The 17,909-nt window shown below is 41.6% G+C and overlaps 2 long non-coding RNA genes across 4 annotated transcripts; both read left to right on the top strand.

Annotated features, from left to right (window-relative positions):
- The first annotated feature begins 7,578 nt into the window (after positions 1 to 7,578).
- Positions 7,579 to 13,777, top strand: LOC148314885 (uncharacterized). 3 transcript variants are annotated; one of them, XR_015841438.1, is made up of 7 exons: positions 7,579 to 7,789; positions 8,450 to 8,569; positions 9,178 to 9,341; positions 9,684 to 9,872; positions 12,147 to 12,242; positions 13,302 to 13,454; positions 13,562 to 13,777. It is a non-coding gene; the product is annotated as an uncharacterized LOC148314885 (long non-coding RNA). The 3 variants fall into 3 exon arrangements; XR_015841439.1 differs by having other exon boundaries at positions 13,238 to 13,454; positions 13,562 to 13,711; XR_015841440.1 differs by lacking the exons at positions 12,147 to 12,242; positions 13,302 to 13,454; positions 13,562 to 13,777 and adding an exon at positions 10,813 to 10,827 and having other exon boundaries at positions 7,608 to 7,789.
- A 1,174-nt stretch (positions 13,778 to 14,951) lies between these two features.
- On the top strand, positions 14,952 to 16,164 carry LOC148314884 (uncharacterized). Its single transcript, XR_015841436.1, has 3 exons — positions 14,952 to 15,256; positions 15,823 to 15,876; positions 15,966 to 16,164. It is a non-coding gene; the product is annotated as an uncharacterized LOC148314884 (long non-coding RNA).
- Positions 16,165 to 17,909: the final 1,745 nt, after the last annotated feature.

The raw sequence follows: 17,909 nt of genomic DNA, 5'->3' as shown, positions 1-17,909 counted from the left end.
GGTGATGACCGTGAAATAAGCGAATTTCAGGCTACTTTTATTTTGAAGTGCCACATCACATTTTGATGTGACCACTTTTGGTGGACAGCTGGTGTGGTCTAGTATCCCCAGTCCTGGTTTGGTATCACGATAGTTTGAGGATATTTTTTAAAGATTTTTCTTTTAAATCAGTGTTGATCACAGTGCATATTTCAGGTGATTTTTTTATTTTGAAATGCCACATCAAATTTTGAAGTGACCACTTTTTGTGGACAACTGGGGTGGTCTGGTGTCCCGCAGAACTCGTCTGGTATCACGATAGCTTGAGGATTTTGTAATGATTTTAATTTTTTTAATCATTGGTGACGACAGACAAATAAGCAAATTTTCACGCTTTTATTTTTAAATATCCAATCAGATTTTGATGGGACCACATTTGTTTTTCCGGTTCCGTCGCCACGCGAGTGGCTACCTGCTAGAGCAGCACGGCTCACTATTTGAGCCTTTTTCGCGTGTTTTTCCCTTTACCCAGTTTTATTTATTTTACCTCATCGCAGCAATGGACATCCAAATTGCGGTGGTTTTATTGCTGCTGAGGGCTGTTTTTTGCGTGATCGTGTCCGGAGATGTCACTGGGAGCTACGGATCAATCGTTTACACAAGAGATCAGCTGTTAGCACTTCGTGCTAACCCCGTGCCGACTCCCGGAGCGAGACCCGATATCCCCCACGAGTTGAGGAGGAAGAGACGGGGGATGTCGCGCGGGGGCGAAACGCCAGGCAAAGAGGAGGCGTGACCACCCCGTCCTCCCGTCCGTTTTTATGGGAAATGTTAGATACCTTCCCAAGAAAATGGACGAGCTAACAGCGCTAACGCGGCACGAGAGGAACTTCCAATGAGCTAGCTTGCTGATGTTCACGGATTCATGGCTAACAGAGCTAACGCCGGACACCGTTGTGGAATTTGACGGCTTCCAAATACTACTTGCGGACAGGACACTGGAAAGCGGTAAGAGGAAAGAGGAGGGCTGGCTGTGTTTGTTAATGATAGATAGTGTAACCCTAGGCACATCACAGCTAAGGAGCAACTTTCCAGTCGGGACAATGAGCTGCTAGCTGTTAGCATGCGTCCATACTTGACAAGCATCGCGAGTTAACAAGGACGCGCACGTAACAGGTGCGTGAGTAAACTGCTTAAAACTTTGATCGTCATTCGGCTGACCTACAAATTGAGACGCTACAGTCAGTTTGACGTTTTTGTTTGCTTCATTGTGGATTGACATGGAGGAACAAGACAGTGGAAAGCGGACATTAAAAATGACGGAGAAAAGCTGTAGAAGATCACAAGCCTAAACGGATGCAGGCACGCAGCTGCAAATTTGCTCAATTGACCTCCATGCAACGTCAAATTGAACAATTGATGGAGGATGATGCAAATGTTGACGCTGTAAAAAACTGAGGTTCGTGTTTGCTTTAGCGGCATGGAGCAAGAATTTGTGGACCTCAATTCCGGTCTGCAAAATTTAAAGACTGAAGAGGATTTTGCCGATGACCAAAATAACTGGTTTGATCCAAAAAATGTAATTAATGGAAATGTGAGCAATGGAAGAAGGACGTTTTGAAACGTGCAGAGGAAGGATGCAATAAACAAATATCACCTGCTGATAGTAGATCTGCATCAACTAACTACACCCATAGAAGTAGAAGTAAAGAATCTAACAGACAGAAGCTCACTTCTGTCAACGTCTTCAATTAAATTAAAGGCTCAAATGGAACGAGCATGTTTAAAGGCAAAGGCTGCTGATTTACAACAAAGGTTGGCACTTGAGCAAGAAGAAGCTGCAATTAAAGCAAAGAAGGAAATGCATGCAATGCAAACGGCACTCCCTGAGTCTGATGCTAAATTGGATGTCTTGAGAAGATATGAAAATACCCAGGAGGATGGTATCCACATTCCTGATGAGTGTGTTACAATTTAAACAAGGAAAAACATTCAATTACCATCACAGCCTATCAGAGCAACAAGCAGTGTTGACCTGAAATGCTCCCACTTCGACTATTCCAATGGCTAGATTTCCACATCAGACAGAAAGTAGAGAACAACAGGGACATGTGCTTGATGGCCTTTGCCACGCAATCTCACAGCAAGCCAGTGTCGCAGAATACTTAGCAAAGAGTCAAAAAGCATCGCTTCTTCCCGAACTTTCCATTCCTACGTTTTACAGGCGACCCTCTGCATTATAAAACCTGTATAGGTGCCATTGAACATGGGATTGAAGGCCGTACAAGTGATAACCGTGATCATCTTCAATTTTAGCTGCAGTATACTAGTGAACAACCACATGAGTTGGTGAAGAGCTGCATCCATATGGAACCTCTGACAGGATATACCAAAGCAAAACAAATCTTGAAGGAGTTTTATGGTGATGACTTCATGATAGCAGAAGCATATTTAAAGGAAGCCATGGATTGGCCAACAATCAAGTCTGAAGATGGTGTTGCACTTCAGTCTTTCACATTATTCCTTATGGGCTGTTCGAACATAATGGCAGATGTTAATTACATGGAGGACTTGGACAACATGGCTAATATAAAGGCATTGGCAAACAAACTTCCATACAGACTTATAGAATCTTGGAGAAAATTTGCCTGCAATCTCCAAGAAAGAACAAATAGAAGAGTGAAGTTTAAGGATTTTGTTGACAAGCACGAAAGATTTCTATAAAACAGAAAACAAAATCACAACACACAGAAACAACAAAATCAAAGAAAGTCTTCACAACAGTCATTGTGCCCGCCAAGATGGAAAACAACAAAACCACCACGCCAAAGGCAGAACCTGTTTCAGTGGATGCTATTGCCAAACCATGTGCTAATTGTAATGGAGAGCAACACAGTCTCACAATTGGTAAGGAATTTAGGAGAAAGCATCACAAGGATAAGATTGACTTCTTGAGGAGCAAGGGTCTGTGTTTTGCATGTTTGATGCACGGTCGCATTAGCAGTTGCTGGAAACAAAAGCTTCAATGTCAAGAATGCTCTAGACTGCATCCTACAGCACTACACATTGTCCATAAACTTCTGCAAAGAAACAGCCTAAGACGATTGTGAATAGCAGTACCTATTAAGCGCCCTCGTACAAACAACAGAAACCTGGGGTGTCACTGGGGCCTGTAAATAGGACTGCATCCTTTCAATAATTCCGGTATGGGTCAAGGCACAAAAAGGAACCAAGACAGTGGCGACTTACTGTCCGGTTTAAAAATGCCCTGACGCCTTTTTTAGACTGAAATAACTTACTAAAGTTTTCGTTTTGTGCCATTCAGAATGGGAGAGGGAGCCAGGAGGTGAAACAGCCGTCTTGCCAGTTCAATCCCGCACACCCTCTGACTCTCACCCTCCGTTCTGCCTTTTTATTGAAACTAACTCATCAATAACTAATCACCAGAAGACAGAAAAGCATCAACAACTAATCACCAAGAGACAGAAAACATCAATAACTCACGGTATAAAGGTCAGTTTAACTAAAGCATCAATAACTAATCACCAGGGACTCCAGCAGGCAGAAAATCATAACCCAAGGTCAGTTTAACTAAACACATCTTCAGGATACGGTGTCTGTGTGTGTGTGTGTTAAAATAACAAGTAAGTGTCTCTGTGTGTGTTCAACATTAATGAGTGTATAAAAACATGATTATGAATACACAAACTGATTACCTATCCTCAGCCCATCTTACATTTCCCCCCTGTTGTGGATTTAAAAATCATGTCCTTACGGCTTTAAGACAGATCATCATAATGAAATCATACAACAGTGTGATCATCAGTGGAGGAGCGAAAACCTCACATTAGGGAAAAATTCCCCTCCTCCCTTCCGGCGTAGAATGAGATCCTCATAATTTGATGACCATCAGGGAATAAAACTTGTCCCTGGGGTGACTTGGTGGAGGCCCTTGCCTCGTTGTAGGAGAGATAAGATAAGATAAGATAAGATAAGATGTCCTTTATTAGTCCCACAATGGGGAAATTTGAGGTGTTACAGCAGCAAAGATATAGATCACACAGAGTCGGCGGCGTAATGTAGCCGTTAATGTATAACATTAGCAGCAGACATTCAGAAAAAGCATGCAAATATACACAGTATAAACGTATCTAAGTGTAAGGAAACACTCCTAATGTTTGTCCATTATACGGAGGGGGAAACGCTGTAATGATAAAAACTACTGAATGATTGAAAATACTGCAATCATAAAAATATTCCAATGATAAAAGTACTGTAATGGTAAGAGTACTGAAATGATAGAAAAGTACTGCATGATAGAAAATACTGCAATGGTAAAAGTACTGTAATAGTAAAAGTACTGCAACGATAGAAAAATACTGCAATGATGAAAGTACTGCAATGGTAAAAGTACTGCAATGGTAAAAGTACTGTAATAGTAAAAGTACCGCAATGATAGAAAAATACTGCAATGATAAAAGTACTGCAATGATAAAAGTACTGTAATAGTGAACATCCTGCAGTGGTAGAAATACTACAGTGATAGAAGTATTGTAATAAGAATACTGTAATGGTAAACAAAATACATCATTGGTCAATATTTAAGTACACCCTTGGCTGAAAGTACAGTAGTAGTTAATATTGCATCCTAGGACTGCACAATTGCACTAATGCCCTCCCGTTTGTAGGCCTGACCCAATGTTCTTGTTAAAAAGTCTGACAGCAGTTGGCAGGAAGGAGCGGCGAAATCTCTCTTTGGTACAGCGAGGGTGTAAAAGTCTGTCACTGAAGGAGCTGTAAAGTGTTCTCAGAGTGTCATTGAATGGGTGGGCTGGTTTGTCCAGCATTGATGACAGTTTTGCCGTCATCCTTCTGCCCCCCACTGAGTCCACAGAGTCCAGGGAGCAGCCCAGGACAGAGCTGGCCCTCCTCACCAGTTTGTCCAGTCTCTTTTTGTCTCGGCCCGAGATGCCTCCTGCCCAGGAGACCACTCCATAGAAGATGACTGATGAAACCACCGAGTCATAGAAGTTCCTGAGGAGTGTTCCCCGAACGCCAAAGGACCTCAGCCGCCTGAGTAGGAAGAGTCTGCTCTGACCCTTCCTATAGAGAGCGTCTGTGTTGTCGCTCCAGTCCAGTTTATTGTTCAGATGAACACCCAGGTACTTGTAAGTTGAGACCCTCTCAACGTCTGTTCCCTGGATATTCACTGGTGCAGGTGGAGAGTGCCGACGCTTGCGGAAATCCACCACCAGCTCTTTGGATTTCCCAGCGTTGATTTGGAGGCGGTTCTGCTGACACCAGTCCACGAACCCCTGCGTAACCCCTCTGTACTCCCGATCGTCATCGTCAGTGATGAGGCCGACAATCGCAGAGTCATCAGAGAACTTCTGCAGGTGACAGGTTGTGGAATTGTATTTGTAGTCCGAGGTGTAGAGGGTGAACAGGAAGGGAGCCAGCACAGTTCCCTGCGGCGCTCCCGTGCTGCAGAGGAGCACGTCAGACACACAGTCCTGTGTTCTCACGTACTGTGGCCGGTTTGTGAGGTAGTTGTGAATCCATGTGATGAGGTGGTGGGCCACTCCCGCCTGCTCCAGCTTGTCTCCCAATAAGGCGGGCTGGATGGTGTTGAAAGCACTTGAGAAATCAAAGAACATGATCCTCACCGTGCCCCCCGCCTTCTCCAGGTGGAAGAGTGAAGTGTGGAGCAGGTAGATGATGGCATCATCCACATTGATGCCAGGCTGGTATGCAAATTGGAGTGGGTCCATTGAGGAGCTGACCAGGGGGCGCAGATGGACGAGGACCAGTCTCTCCAGGGTCTTCATCAGATGAGACGTCAGCGCCACTGGTCTGAAGTTGTTGAGCTCCTTCGGATGGGGTGTCTTTGGAACCGGAACCAGGCAGGATGTTTTCCACAGCTGGGGGACTCTGCCCAGCTTCAAGCTCAGGTTGAACATGTGCTGGACGATTCCACACAGCTGGTCTGCGCAGGATTTGAGGAGCTGGGAGCTGGTCCCATCTGGGCCTGCCGCCTTCCTCGCCTTCATCTTCCTCAGCTGGTTCTTCACCTGAGATGTTGTGAGGAACAAGGCTGAGCAGGAGGAAGTGGTGGTTGTCTGATGAGGCTGGGAACTGGAGCCTGTGGAGAGAGAGAGGGGCGAGAGAGGGGGAGAGAGGGTCTTGTTCGCAGTGGCAGGAGGGGTGGGTGGGGGCTGCATCAGGGAAGCCTGAGCGGGGTCAGACATTTGATCAAACCTATTGAAAAATAGGTTCAACTCATTTGCCCACTGAAGCCCCCCCCCCCCCTTCTGGGTCTTACCTGCTTGTCCGTGGCCTGAGATGGTCTTCAGGCCCCTCCAGACATCCCTGGCATTGTTCCGCTGCAGTTGTTCTTCCATCCGCATCCTGTAGGACAGCCGTCCTTACCTCCCGGATCTTCGTGTATGGTGTGTGTGTGTGTGCACGTGTGAGGACAGGGGCAAGAAGTCCATGTGTTTTTACGTTTCAGTGTCCAGTTTGAGTTCGTCATTCTCAACATTAATCAGGTTGTAATGGTACATTTGGGCAACAAACCTACGATTAACCATCGTCTTTGTCATAAAAATAATGCAACATGAACAGACTACACATAACAAAATGAAAACTATAATTATCCCTATATATTGTTTTTTAAATTCTTCATAGTGGTCATAACATCAATAATTGTTTCATTTTTATTAAAAATTTAAATGCAGTAATGTACTCCAATCAAGGCTGATATTCCTTTATGTACGTCATTAATTTCCAAACAATATCTAATCTTTTTGTTCTGTGGCTTCAACATATTTATCATCTCATCAATATTAGCACCACAGAGTACTGAGTTTCGAGATCCTCACAATAGTCGTTCTCAAAATGATATTTTATTTTTATCAATTTAGCTTTGTTAAGGTAAGATATTTTATTGACAATCTAACATTAATATGCAAAGAACATGTACATTAGTACGAAATGTAAAAGAAAATTGTGGTGGGGGGGTGCGAATTGTTTTCTTCTTGGTAGGGGGGGCATGACAGGAAATAATTGAGAACCACTGGTCTAGTCACACACCAGCTCGGGTTCATTCCCTACCAGAGAAATGACATTCCATGTCCCCAGAGCTAGGCGCTTTATGTTGCCGGGGATTGGACTGCCTTTGACTGCCTCCTAGCTCAAAGGAAACCCAAATTCTTTGGTCCCGCCCACTGGTAGTGAGCCGAAGCCCTTGTATTAAATAATAAATAAATACATAAAATAAAAAAATTAATAAATTTAAAAAACGGACCGATCCACTGCTTGGGTTAGTTTGACCCACCTTGAGATCCGTTCCCACTCAGTGACAGTGTCTACAAGCCACTGCCACCAGGCCAGTGAACCCAACGTCCAGGCAGTGACAAAAAACGTGATCAAATTACATTGCTCATCATAAGGTGTTTGTGAGACGCTCTTTGTATGTTTCCTCAATTAAGACCTGTTTTCCATTGGTGTATTTGAAAAAAGTGGTGAACCTGTTAAATTCACTACAAAACGTTAAGAAGATGAAAGTAATGTTTGAAGGAATATTATTTTTCTATCGACGTGCCGGCGGGCGGGCACAGATAGAGAGTGATAAATCAGCACCACCCGCGCGGGGCGTGCTGACGAAAAGGCAAGCGCTCCTCCTCTCATCGCGTCCTTATTAAGACAGAAAAAAGACGCTGTTGAATTTGACCTATTCGCAGTTCGAGCAGGTGCTTAACGCTGGAGAATATCACCACTTCGAAGTTCGAACTGCTGTTGAAACGGAGAGGTAAGTGTTTTTCGTTGGGTTTTTTTCAAAACATGCGTCGAGTGCATTTGTTCATAGTTAGAGATAGTTGTGTGGAAAACACTATACAAAGTAGCACCATGGATGTGGGCCTACAACACTGGCCTAGCAAACATGTGCTCCTACATCGACATAATTGACGAGCTCCAGTTAAGCATTGAATAATTATAAAACGTCATGGTGCTTTTACTCATTTAAAGAACTAAACCGACGCGTATTGTCATCCGGTGGTCAGGTTTGCATTGAATGTGAGCACGAGGGACGCTAGCTTGTTGCGTTAGCTTTGCGGAGCTAACAGCTTGCACTTTTGTTATAGAACCACAGAATGCAAGTACCATGATAATTTCTGTCATTAATTTTTGTGTAAGACACGATGTTCACTGGTTAATTACATGATTCTTAAAGCAAAGGTTACTGTGAATGCAATTTTGGTAAGATTTTTGTAGTCACACTGCATAAATCTGTCTGTGTCTGTTGTTTAAACTTCAATATAAACTATTATGGTTGAAATCGTTAATTGGGATGGAGGAATTGATATTTTTTTAATTTATAATTTATTTTTCTTACACTGATATTGTTAAAACTCCATTTAGCCCATAGTATTAATAATTCTCAACACAATACTGTCTTTTTTCTTTATAGAATAAACAATGCCTTCCCTGAGATGCAGGAAGTCCCCAAAGCAGGATACTATTGAACATGCAGTCAAGGGTCTGGACAAGACTGCAGAGTTAGAAGCGAAGTATATAAACTAATTTAAAGGTATGATGTTAACGCTTTTGCTAAGATATATTATTGTTTTCTGATAACCAAGCTGACATCGTTTTTTAAGTGGTTATTTTACATTAAGAGTGTCTTGACCTTTTCTTTTGCCACTTTTGTCAGTTTCAAGTTATTTCAGTGAGTGTGAAACCTGATGGTAGGAGTTCTATCTAAATTAAGGCTGTACTTGATGACGCCCTCCGGCATTTTTATACCACAATAGACCGGTGAACAAGTCCGATATTGATAGTCTAGTGTAAAGCACGTAATACGTCACAGAGATCACGTGACGCGATCCAATATGACTGTGTACAGTGTATGTCATTGTTTTGAAACTAAATAATCTTAAAGTTTTTTTTTTTACGTAACCAGGTGCAATTGACATTTGTACTTTCAGTCCTAATACATACTGGCTAATGCAATGCTGGAAAATGAATTTTGGCTGGTCTGTTCCTTTAAAATCATAAAGAAGGGCTCTGCTCTATCCCTCACAAGAAGCAATGTTTCAAACCACCCTACATTAGTATAGTGGCCCAAATGAATATGATGACTCCTTATTTGTGTGCTTAAAAATATGACGAAGCTAACTTGATTTCCCTGTTAACTAGGTCAAGGAGTATTTACCAAGGCCCCTTTCAGGAAAGACGACTTTATTCTTTATTATGGAGTACAGAGGAAAATTGATAGATTCTGATGAATCTCAACGCAGGAAGATGGATGGAAGAGGCACTGTCTTTTTGTTTGACTTCCGCCGGCAAGAAAAAACTTGGAGGTGAGGCAAAGATTGAGATGTTATCTTATTTTTGTTTTTATTTAAAAAAATAAACACATACTCATCCCATAAGTGTTAGGGGAAAAATCATTCTCTAAGCAAAAATGTATAATTACTTTTATTCATGCGTTGAATCTGTACAAATGAAAATATAGATCATGAAGTCTCAAAGACAAGCTGTTAATAGGGTCTGATTCCAATAGAAATTTCTTGTATGATTTGATTTAGATTTAAAAATTGTGGATTTCCTATTTTTATGTTTTGTGTACACAAGATTGTCTCAAAGATTAATTTCTGACATTGATTGAATAATTGTTTTTTTTTTTTTTAATCTATTTTAAGTGTTGATGCAGCTCAAGAAGATGGCAGTCTGGGAAGACTGGTTAATGATGACCACATGCACCCCAACTGTAAAATGAAGAAGATGACAACAGAGGACAGACCACACCTCTGTCTGTTTGCGCTCCGAGACATTGATGTTGGCGAAGAAATAACTTAAGACTATGGACCAGCTGGCCTTGGAGAACACAGGTTTGTAAGATGCATCTTTAAGTACAATAACAGAGCCCACTTGTGGTGTTCTGGTGATGTAGTTTCCAATTAGTTTGGCAATCTAATAAATGTATGTGAAGTTTCTATGGAAGTTGAACATGATGACTGACTGGGGGAGTTCTCCATTGTCCACTATCTGTAATTCAAATTTGTGGGTCTGAGTCAAAGTTTGGCTCTGCAGGAACAACGAACTGGTCAGGGAGTGACAGTATTACAAAGTTCTGCGTTACTCCTTTCTGGGCGGTGGCCCTGTTAGGCCATCATATGCCATATTGCAAATATCCCCATTGTGGGACTAATTAAGGACATCTTTATGTTGTGGTTTCCCTACCAGAACCAGCACCAACCCTGTATATTCATGATATAAAACACTGTTTCAATTTGATATTTAGCCTTTCTATACTGTAAAAATAGAAGACCCCAGGCTTTCCTGCGCGCCCTTGCCCAATTGGTGGTGTTCAGGAGACAACCTGGGACTGAAATATCAGTCACAACCAGTGTTGTTTTCGTCACTGATGACTATGACGAAAATACTTCGTTAACGCCCCTTTTTTAATGACGATGACAAGCTATACGAGGTTCTTTTATGACGAAAACATGACGTGATGTACATGAATTTTTTTCGTTGACTAGACAAAATTGTTAGCATGTGGTTCATAAATTATTTTATGTTGCTTTTAGTGAAATAAAGCCACAACAGTTGCCCAACAAAATGTTTTGCTTCTCTGCTTATTTTGGAGCAGTGAGTATTGATTCCACTGTTGCCACTTTTTTCTGTTTGTAATGAAGAATCCTTAGTAGTCCATCCAAAAGTCTTTGTTATTGGGTGGAAACCTTGAATGCCTTGTTTTAACTCAAATGGACTTAAACCCATCCATCCATCCATCCATCCGTTATCTGAACCGCTTCTCCTCACTAGGGTCGCGGGGGGTGTTGGAGCCTATCCCAGCTGTCTTCGGCAGTAGGCGAGGTACACCCTGAATTGGTGTCCAGCCAATCGCAGGACATGCATAGACGAACAACCATCCACGCTCACACTCATGCCTCGGGGCAATTAGAGTGTCCAAGCAACTTGCCATGCATGTTTTAAGAATATGGGAGGAAACCGGATTACCCAGAGGAAACCCACGCAGGAAGGCCGGAGCCAGAATCGTACCTACGACCTCAATATTGTGAGGCCATCATGCTAACCAGTTGGGCCACCGTGCCGCTTGGACTAAAACCTTTGTGAATAAATTGACGAAAACTAGGGTAAAACTTTTTTTGCGTTTCCGTCGATTAAAACTGGACTAAAACCCTTTTTTTAGTTTTCGTTGACTAAAACTGGACTAAAACTATAACGAATTGGGATGACTAAATGTGATGTAAACAAATCAGCACTTTGTCCAAATGACTTGGACAAAATCTAAAATGCCTGCCAAAAACAACACTGGTCACAACACGTGTCTACAGAAGATTAATTGGCATGGGCGAAATTAATTAGTTTTATTTCATTCATGAGCTTATGTTTTGTTTTGGGTGGCTAAGGCTTAAAATGTGTAAAAATCTAATCCAACCTCAAATATAATTAATTCAATAAATTTATGATGCTACTAAAACATCGAAGCAGCCTCCTCCAGGCTTTACAGACTCAGAAATGGAGGTATGCGTATCGTGTGCTCATCCTGTCGTGTCTCGAGATGTTAAAATTGCAGTTAGATAGACGTGTGCTGATTAGACAAGACTTCTAATATATCTGGTGTCACAGGATATTTGTCAGTGAATGTGTATGTCTGGTTTGAGGCTCACTCAGCTTTTTCTTGTGTTGTGGGGTCCAGTTGAGTTGAATTGCGAGTCAGGTATGTTGGCCATCTGACACCCAACTGTCAGGTTTGCGTTCGTGGGGACCCCGTAGAGCCATTTTTATTGTTGACATAAATCATAGCTAATCATCTTTTCCTTCATTATCATATGAAATACAGTTAGGAGTTGTATGTGCCTTTACTATGTTATAATCTTAGAACCTACCAGCCACTACAGCTGTCCGACAAGAAGACTTTTGGCTGTCCTGTGCTCCATTGCGGCCCTGGTGGCGTTCAAAAGACAACCTGTGACTGAAATATCAGTCACAACATATCTCTACTGAAGATTAATTGTCATGCGCTAAAGTAATTGGTTTTGTTTCATTCGTGAACTTGTTCGTTAAAATGTGTAAAATTCTGATCCATTTTCTTTTTTTTAATTCATTAAATTAATATTCAACTTGTTCATTAGGATGGAGGACAACCGACAATGACTGAATCGGCTGAGGTTGATGCCACCAGAACATCGAAGCAGCCTTCTCAAGGTTTGACAGACTCTGAAAAGGAGGTATGCGTATCATGTGGTCATCCTGTCGTGTCTTGAGATGTTAAAATTACAGTTAGATAGACCTGTGCTGGTTGGACAAGTTTTCTAATATATCTGGACATAAATCGTAGCTAATAATATTTTCCCTCATCATCATATGATATACAGTTATGCGTAGTGTATGTCTTTACTATGTTACAATCTAAGAACCTACCAGCCACTACAGTTCTCTCATTGGGAGACTTAAGCTTTCGTCAGGCTGTCGACTGCTGCATTGCCCTCTTATTGGCTTTAAGTACACAACCTGTAACTGAATTATCTGTCAGAACAGAACCTATGTGTCCACAGCAGGTGATTTGGCATGTGGATTCTTCAGATTTTTAGAAAATAGGTAAAATTGTGATCAAAAGTTTAAAATGTATAAAATTCTGGTATAGTTTGCAATAGTATATCTATTAAATCATTTCAAAACTTCTTAACAAGGATGGAGAACATTGGCTGTGACCGAATTGGTTGAGGTTTACATTACCAGGACCATTGAGCAGCCTCCTCGGGATCTACAAATTTAGGAATGAAGATATGCATTCCATGTTACAATCCTGTTATGGCCCGAGGTTTTGAAGTTGCAGTTACATATTGGGCTGGGCGATATGGCTGATAAGTACATAGCGATATAAGTATTTCATATGGGTCCATCGATACACATTGAATTCTTTTTTCATATTATTTTATTCATTATTTTTTTTATTTTCCAATATTTTCACTGCCCTGTTAAAAAAACATTTAATGTAGTTTTCCTCCCGGGAGCTTTTTGTTACGGTCAATTAAGTGTTTTTGTTAAATATAGCTGCGTAGAATAATTATATGCATTATTATCGTACCACAATGTTTTGGTTTTGCAAATAATTTCCTAAAATCATTCTAATTTTGTTATTACATTATTTTGTCATAATATCATTCATCAATATTTTAGTTTTTTTTTTTTTCAAATAGAATTAAGACCTTTTTCTGTGCAGATTCCTCTGGGGATTAAGTATTTAATGGGTTCTCAATTTTCTCTTGGACTCTGATGCAACCCAGTCTCCTCCCTTGGACAAAAAATATGGGCTGAATCTTCCTTGGAATAACGACACAGATTCTGACGAATCATTGTCAAATCCTGCCCCTGAACTTTGTGCCTCAGACCCAGACCATATTACTATCTCAAGGCTCAGGAGGACCAAAAGTATACAGGTAAACAACCCATATAGATTTCAGGGAATCTTACAAGCAAATTGCATATATTTTATTGGTCTCCTGCCTTCTATCCTTTATATTTCGTTGTTGTTGTTGTTTTTTAGATTAAAAAAACAGGCTGACTTTGGAATGGATAAGCATTATTACTCCAACTCAGATGACAGTGGAGATGAATATATTCCGGATACAAGTGAGGCCTCTGATTCAGACGGAAGTGAATCTTTGAAAATTGTGGACCCTCTCTTGAAGTCTAAGAATGCCTTCAGAGATTTTTCTCCCACACCACGAATCTCAAAAGCCACCTCAACGCAGGTTGTTAATCAAGGGCGTTCACCCGTTCGGAGGAGTAGCAGCACTGGTGTGATTCTTGAATTCTATGGCTCTTCAAATATTTGTGCAGTTTAACACAAATCATCCAAAATAGAATTCAAGCACATCTGTGACAGAAATTCAAATTCAGAAGTCAAAGAGAGAGAACAAAAAAAAAAATCTAATGCTGCGCTTCTTCCGAAGACATATACTGTAAACATTAAATGTATGTTAGGACAATCTTGAAAAAAGTATTAGAACACCCTTTACTTTTATTTCTTGTTAATTTTATTAACCAAAATATGTCCATTTTTATTACAGATTAATGAATACAAAATTAAAACTCTAATCAGCTACTTTTTAATCGTTATATTTGTATAAACAAATGTTATACATCTGTGTGTTAACTTATACAAGAAATGACGGAAAAGCAAGGGTGGTTTAGTATTTTTTTATCGTATATAGTCTGTATAATATCTTTAACCTATGCTGATGCTGTTTAATACTGATTTAAATAATAATAATAATGTCATAATCTGTTGGTTTTACATGAACAAAACCTTTCAAGCACTTTTTAAAATTCTAAATACTACCTCTTGTCAGTAAGTTGGTTCACAGCACTGCCTTGGAGTGAAAGTGTGTAGTGCTGAGACAGTCGGTATGTGCTGAGTCGTCTGACGTTTGTGTGACTGGTACCCAGGAAGGTAGCAAAACCAGGCAGTGTGTATGTCGTACCCAGGAAGGCAGAGAAACCAAGCAATATGTATGTGGTACCCACGAAGGCAGAGAAACTAAGCAGTGTGTATGTGGTACCCGGGAAGGTAGCAAAACCAGGGAGTGTGCATAGATACAGACCCCAAAAGTGATTAAAACCAAATAAAGTCCCCAGAAGATCATCTGTAGTCAGGTGAAGGACCCTGTACTTTGTTCAACTCATTTACTCCCTTAGACGTACAAAGACGTCTTTTAATGCAATGGCGCCCTCTACCAAAGACGTATAAGTACGTTTCCTGTCTTTTTTACGTCATAGTGTACATAAGGGTCTGATGCAACCTCTGACTGAGAATCAGCCTTGTCCGCATTGTGAATCATGTAAAAATCACCCAGCAGGGGGCAGAGGTGCAAAAGATCCGCCTTGAATCTGCGCCAGAGGTACAAATGGGGGGGCGGGATCCTGGGGTAGACTTATAAGTGTGGAGAGCAGCGTGGGTAGCAGCAGCATCGGCAGCACTAGCAGCAGTCGCATTAGTAGCGTTAGCAATGAAATCCTCCAAGCAAATGACGATCGAGGAATGCTTTTTTGTAAAAAAAAAGCTTCCTAAAAGCATCAAGGCGATGGAGACGCTTTGGTTGAGAGGATGACGCTTCGTCGTCGTCACAACAAAACGGCGTCTAAAGAGGGTGCGCGTGCCTTGCGGCCTGCATCGCCTGCCTTCGGACAATAGCCAAAGCAGCTGAGAGTCCTCACCAGATCCCCCCCGAACGAGGAGGTAAGCGCTCGCAAGTTACCATTGAACATGTGGTTTTACCCCTCATGCTTTTATTGTACATATCATGCATCTTGCGGGCAGAAAATGTCGCGTAAATGTGCAGTTAGACGCGAGCTTGCTCGCTGACTTCCTCATCCGGCCGCCTCTATTGCACAATTACACGCGAGCGTAAGTCCTCGCCGACGAGGAAGTAAACGCTCGCAAGTTACCATTAAACATGTGGTTTTAGCCCTCATGCTTTTATTGTACATATCATGCATCTTGCGGGCAGAAAATGTCGCGTAAATGTGCAGTTAGACGCAAGCTTGCTCGCTGACTTTCTCGTCCGGGCGCCTATTGCACAATTACACGCGAGCGTAAGTCCTCGCCGACGAGGAAGTAAACGCTCGCAAGTTACCATTGAACATGTGGTTTTAGCCCTCATGCTTTTATTGTACATATCATGCATCTTGCGGGCAGAAAATGTCGCGTAAATGTGCAGTTACGCGCGAGCGCATCTCCTCCCCGACGAGGAAACAACAATACTGAATGGTGTGGTAATCATGCATACTTTCTAAAATTCACAGATTGTGCATCCCGCGGCAAGAAAGTTCCTCCTCGTCTTGTTGGTGTAAAGAAAGGTAAATTATAATATGAAACTTCACACGCCAGCAATAAAATGCAGCAATAAATATATATTTCCAATTGTTTGTATTTCTGTAATTTACAGGTTGTGCATCAGGAAGCAGTGGTTCCGGATGGCGTCACACTGGATGGCAACCGAGGAAAATCGACTTTACAGCAACCCCTGGACCACTGAATGCCGCTGCCCATTTGGAGTCTGAGGAGCCAGCTGATTTCCTGCAGCTGTTTCTCACGGATGAGCTTCTGCAGCACATCGCGGATGCCAGCAATCACTTCCCAGACAATTATTTTCACACAAACCCCAGTGGACAAACACAAGCTCGCCTATTTTCCACGGACCAGCAAAGCCAGACCACAACGAAAGTGTCGGGTCTGTTTGTGCAAAGGCAAACGGAGTGAAACAAGAATGTGGTGTGAACTATGTTGTGTGCCCTTGCATCAAGGCAACTGTTTTATTTTATATCACACAAAAAAAAAGTATGTATGACACTGATGTATTTCATTTTTGTACATAGTTCAACAGTTCAGTCGTTTAGTGTTATGTGCAAATAAATTTATTTTATCAAAAACATTTTTTGTGCTTTTTTTTGTTATTTTATAGAAGGCATGCATTATTTAGATGTTAGAGGTGTCATAAAAGCCATAAATAATAGTGTCAAAATTCAAATTATGGTCAAAATGCATCAGTTTACAAAAAGCTCATTTTCTCAGTTTTTTCCCCAGGGATTGGAGTTTTCATGAAATTTAGCTATTTTCAAATGCCGATTGCTCAAGAATGGAAAAAGATAGGAACAAACATTTTTTTCTGTTGAAAGAAGAGAGTCTCATCTTTCTTCGGGTGTGCTCCATGTCTATATAGCATTAGAATACTATATTCTGTGGGCCTTGCAATATTAGTCAAAACCCAGGAAAACGCTGGGATTGAGCGGGTTGCTCCAGTGAAAATGGCTGGTATTTAATGAGTTAAGACTGGTTAGGACATCCGGCTCGCAGTCCCAAGGTGCAGGGTTCGATCCCGGGACCCAGCTTTCCTGTGTGGAGGTTGCATTTGTGAGTGAGTTTGAGCGCAGATGGTTGTTCGTCTTTGCGTGCCCTGCGATTGGCTGGCAACCACTTCAGGGTGTGCCCCGCCTACTGTCCGTTGACAGCTGGGTAGGCTCCAGCACGCTATCCTTGTGAGAATAAGCGGATTGGATATTACATGTATGTGTTTATGCCCTAGGCCAGGCGAGGGCAAACTACGGCCCGGGGGCCACATGCGGCCCGTTAAGTTTTAATCCGGGCCGCCGAACTTGAAAAAAATTTAATGAATAAACCTTGTTAATGTTTTATTTTCTAAACACTGTGGTTTTCAAAGACAAATATTATTGTTGGAATGCTTTTATTCACTTTCATTTAAAATTAAATGTATTTTTTTTCTCAGATGAGGTGAGGTTTCCAAAACACTCCATCCATCTGCTCCTGGTCCGGCCCCTCTGTCATATTTTAGAACCCATTGTGGTCCTCCAATCAAAAAGTTTGCCCGCCCCTGCCCTAGGCTTTGTGTCTTTGCTTGGTTGACTGTGTAATGAGTGTATGAATGCATTTCTTTCTACCAGACACCTTGGACTTCCCATGGCAGATTAATAATCTATTTTATCTATCCATCAGGGTCACGAATGTCATTTGATGAGTAGAGAATTTAGAGTCTCCAATTAACCTAATATACATGGATTTGCGCATGGAAACCTGAGAAAAAGCCCTTAGTCCTACTTTTCCATCTGAACCACTTTATCCTCACGAGGGTCACAGCCGTGACATCCCAGCTGACTTCAGAAAGTAAGTGGGCGACGACTCATGATCTCTTGGTTGAATAATATTGTTAGGGGCTCAAAATGGCCCTCTACAATAAAATGGCAGAAGAATATTACATACTCTCTGGCAGAAGAATATTGCGTTTTTTTTGTTTTGTCCAATTAACTTAAATAAAACTTGGGAAAATTTAATGATTACATGTAAACCAGCTGGTCTTCCCCATACCAAGCCCTGG

This window comes from Idiotropiscis lumnitzeri, unplaced genomic scaffold (genome assembly GCF_059441095.1).
Source record: "Idiotropiscis lumnitzeri isolate Australia: NSW breed Sydney's pygmy pipehorse unplaced genomic scaffold, RoL_Ilum_1.0 HiC_scaffold_190, whole genome shotgun sequence".
NCBI classification, from domain to species: Eukaryota; Metazoa; Chordata; class Actinopteri; order Syngnathiformes; family Syngnathidae; genus Idiotropiscis; species Idiotropiscis lumnitzeri.
The sequence above is the reverse complement of the archived record's forward strand: the minus strand, read 5'-3'. Positions and strand labels throughout refer to the sequence as shown.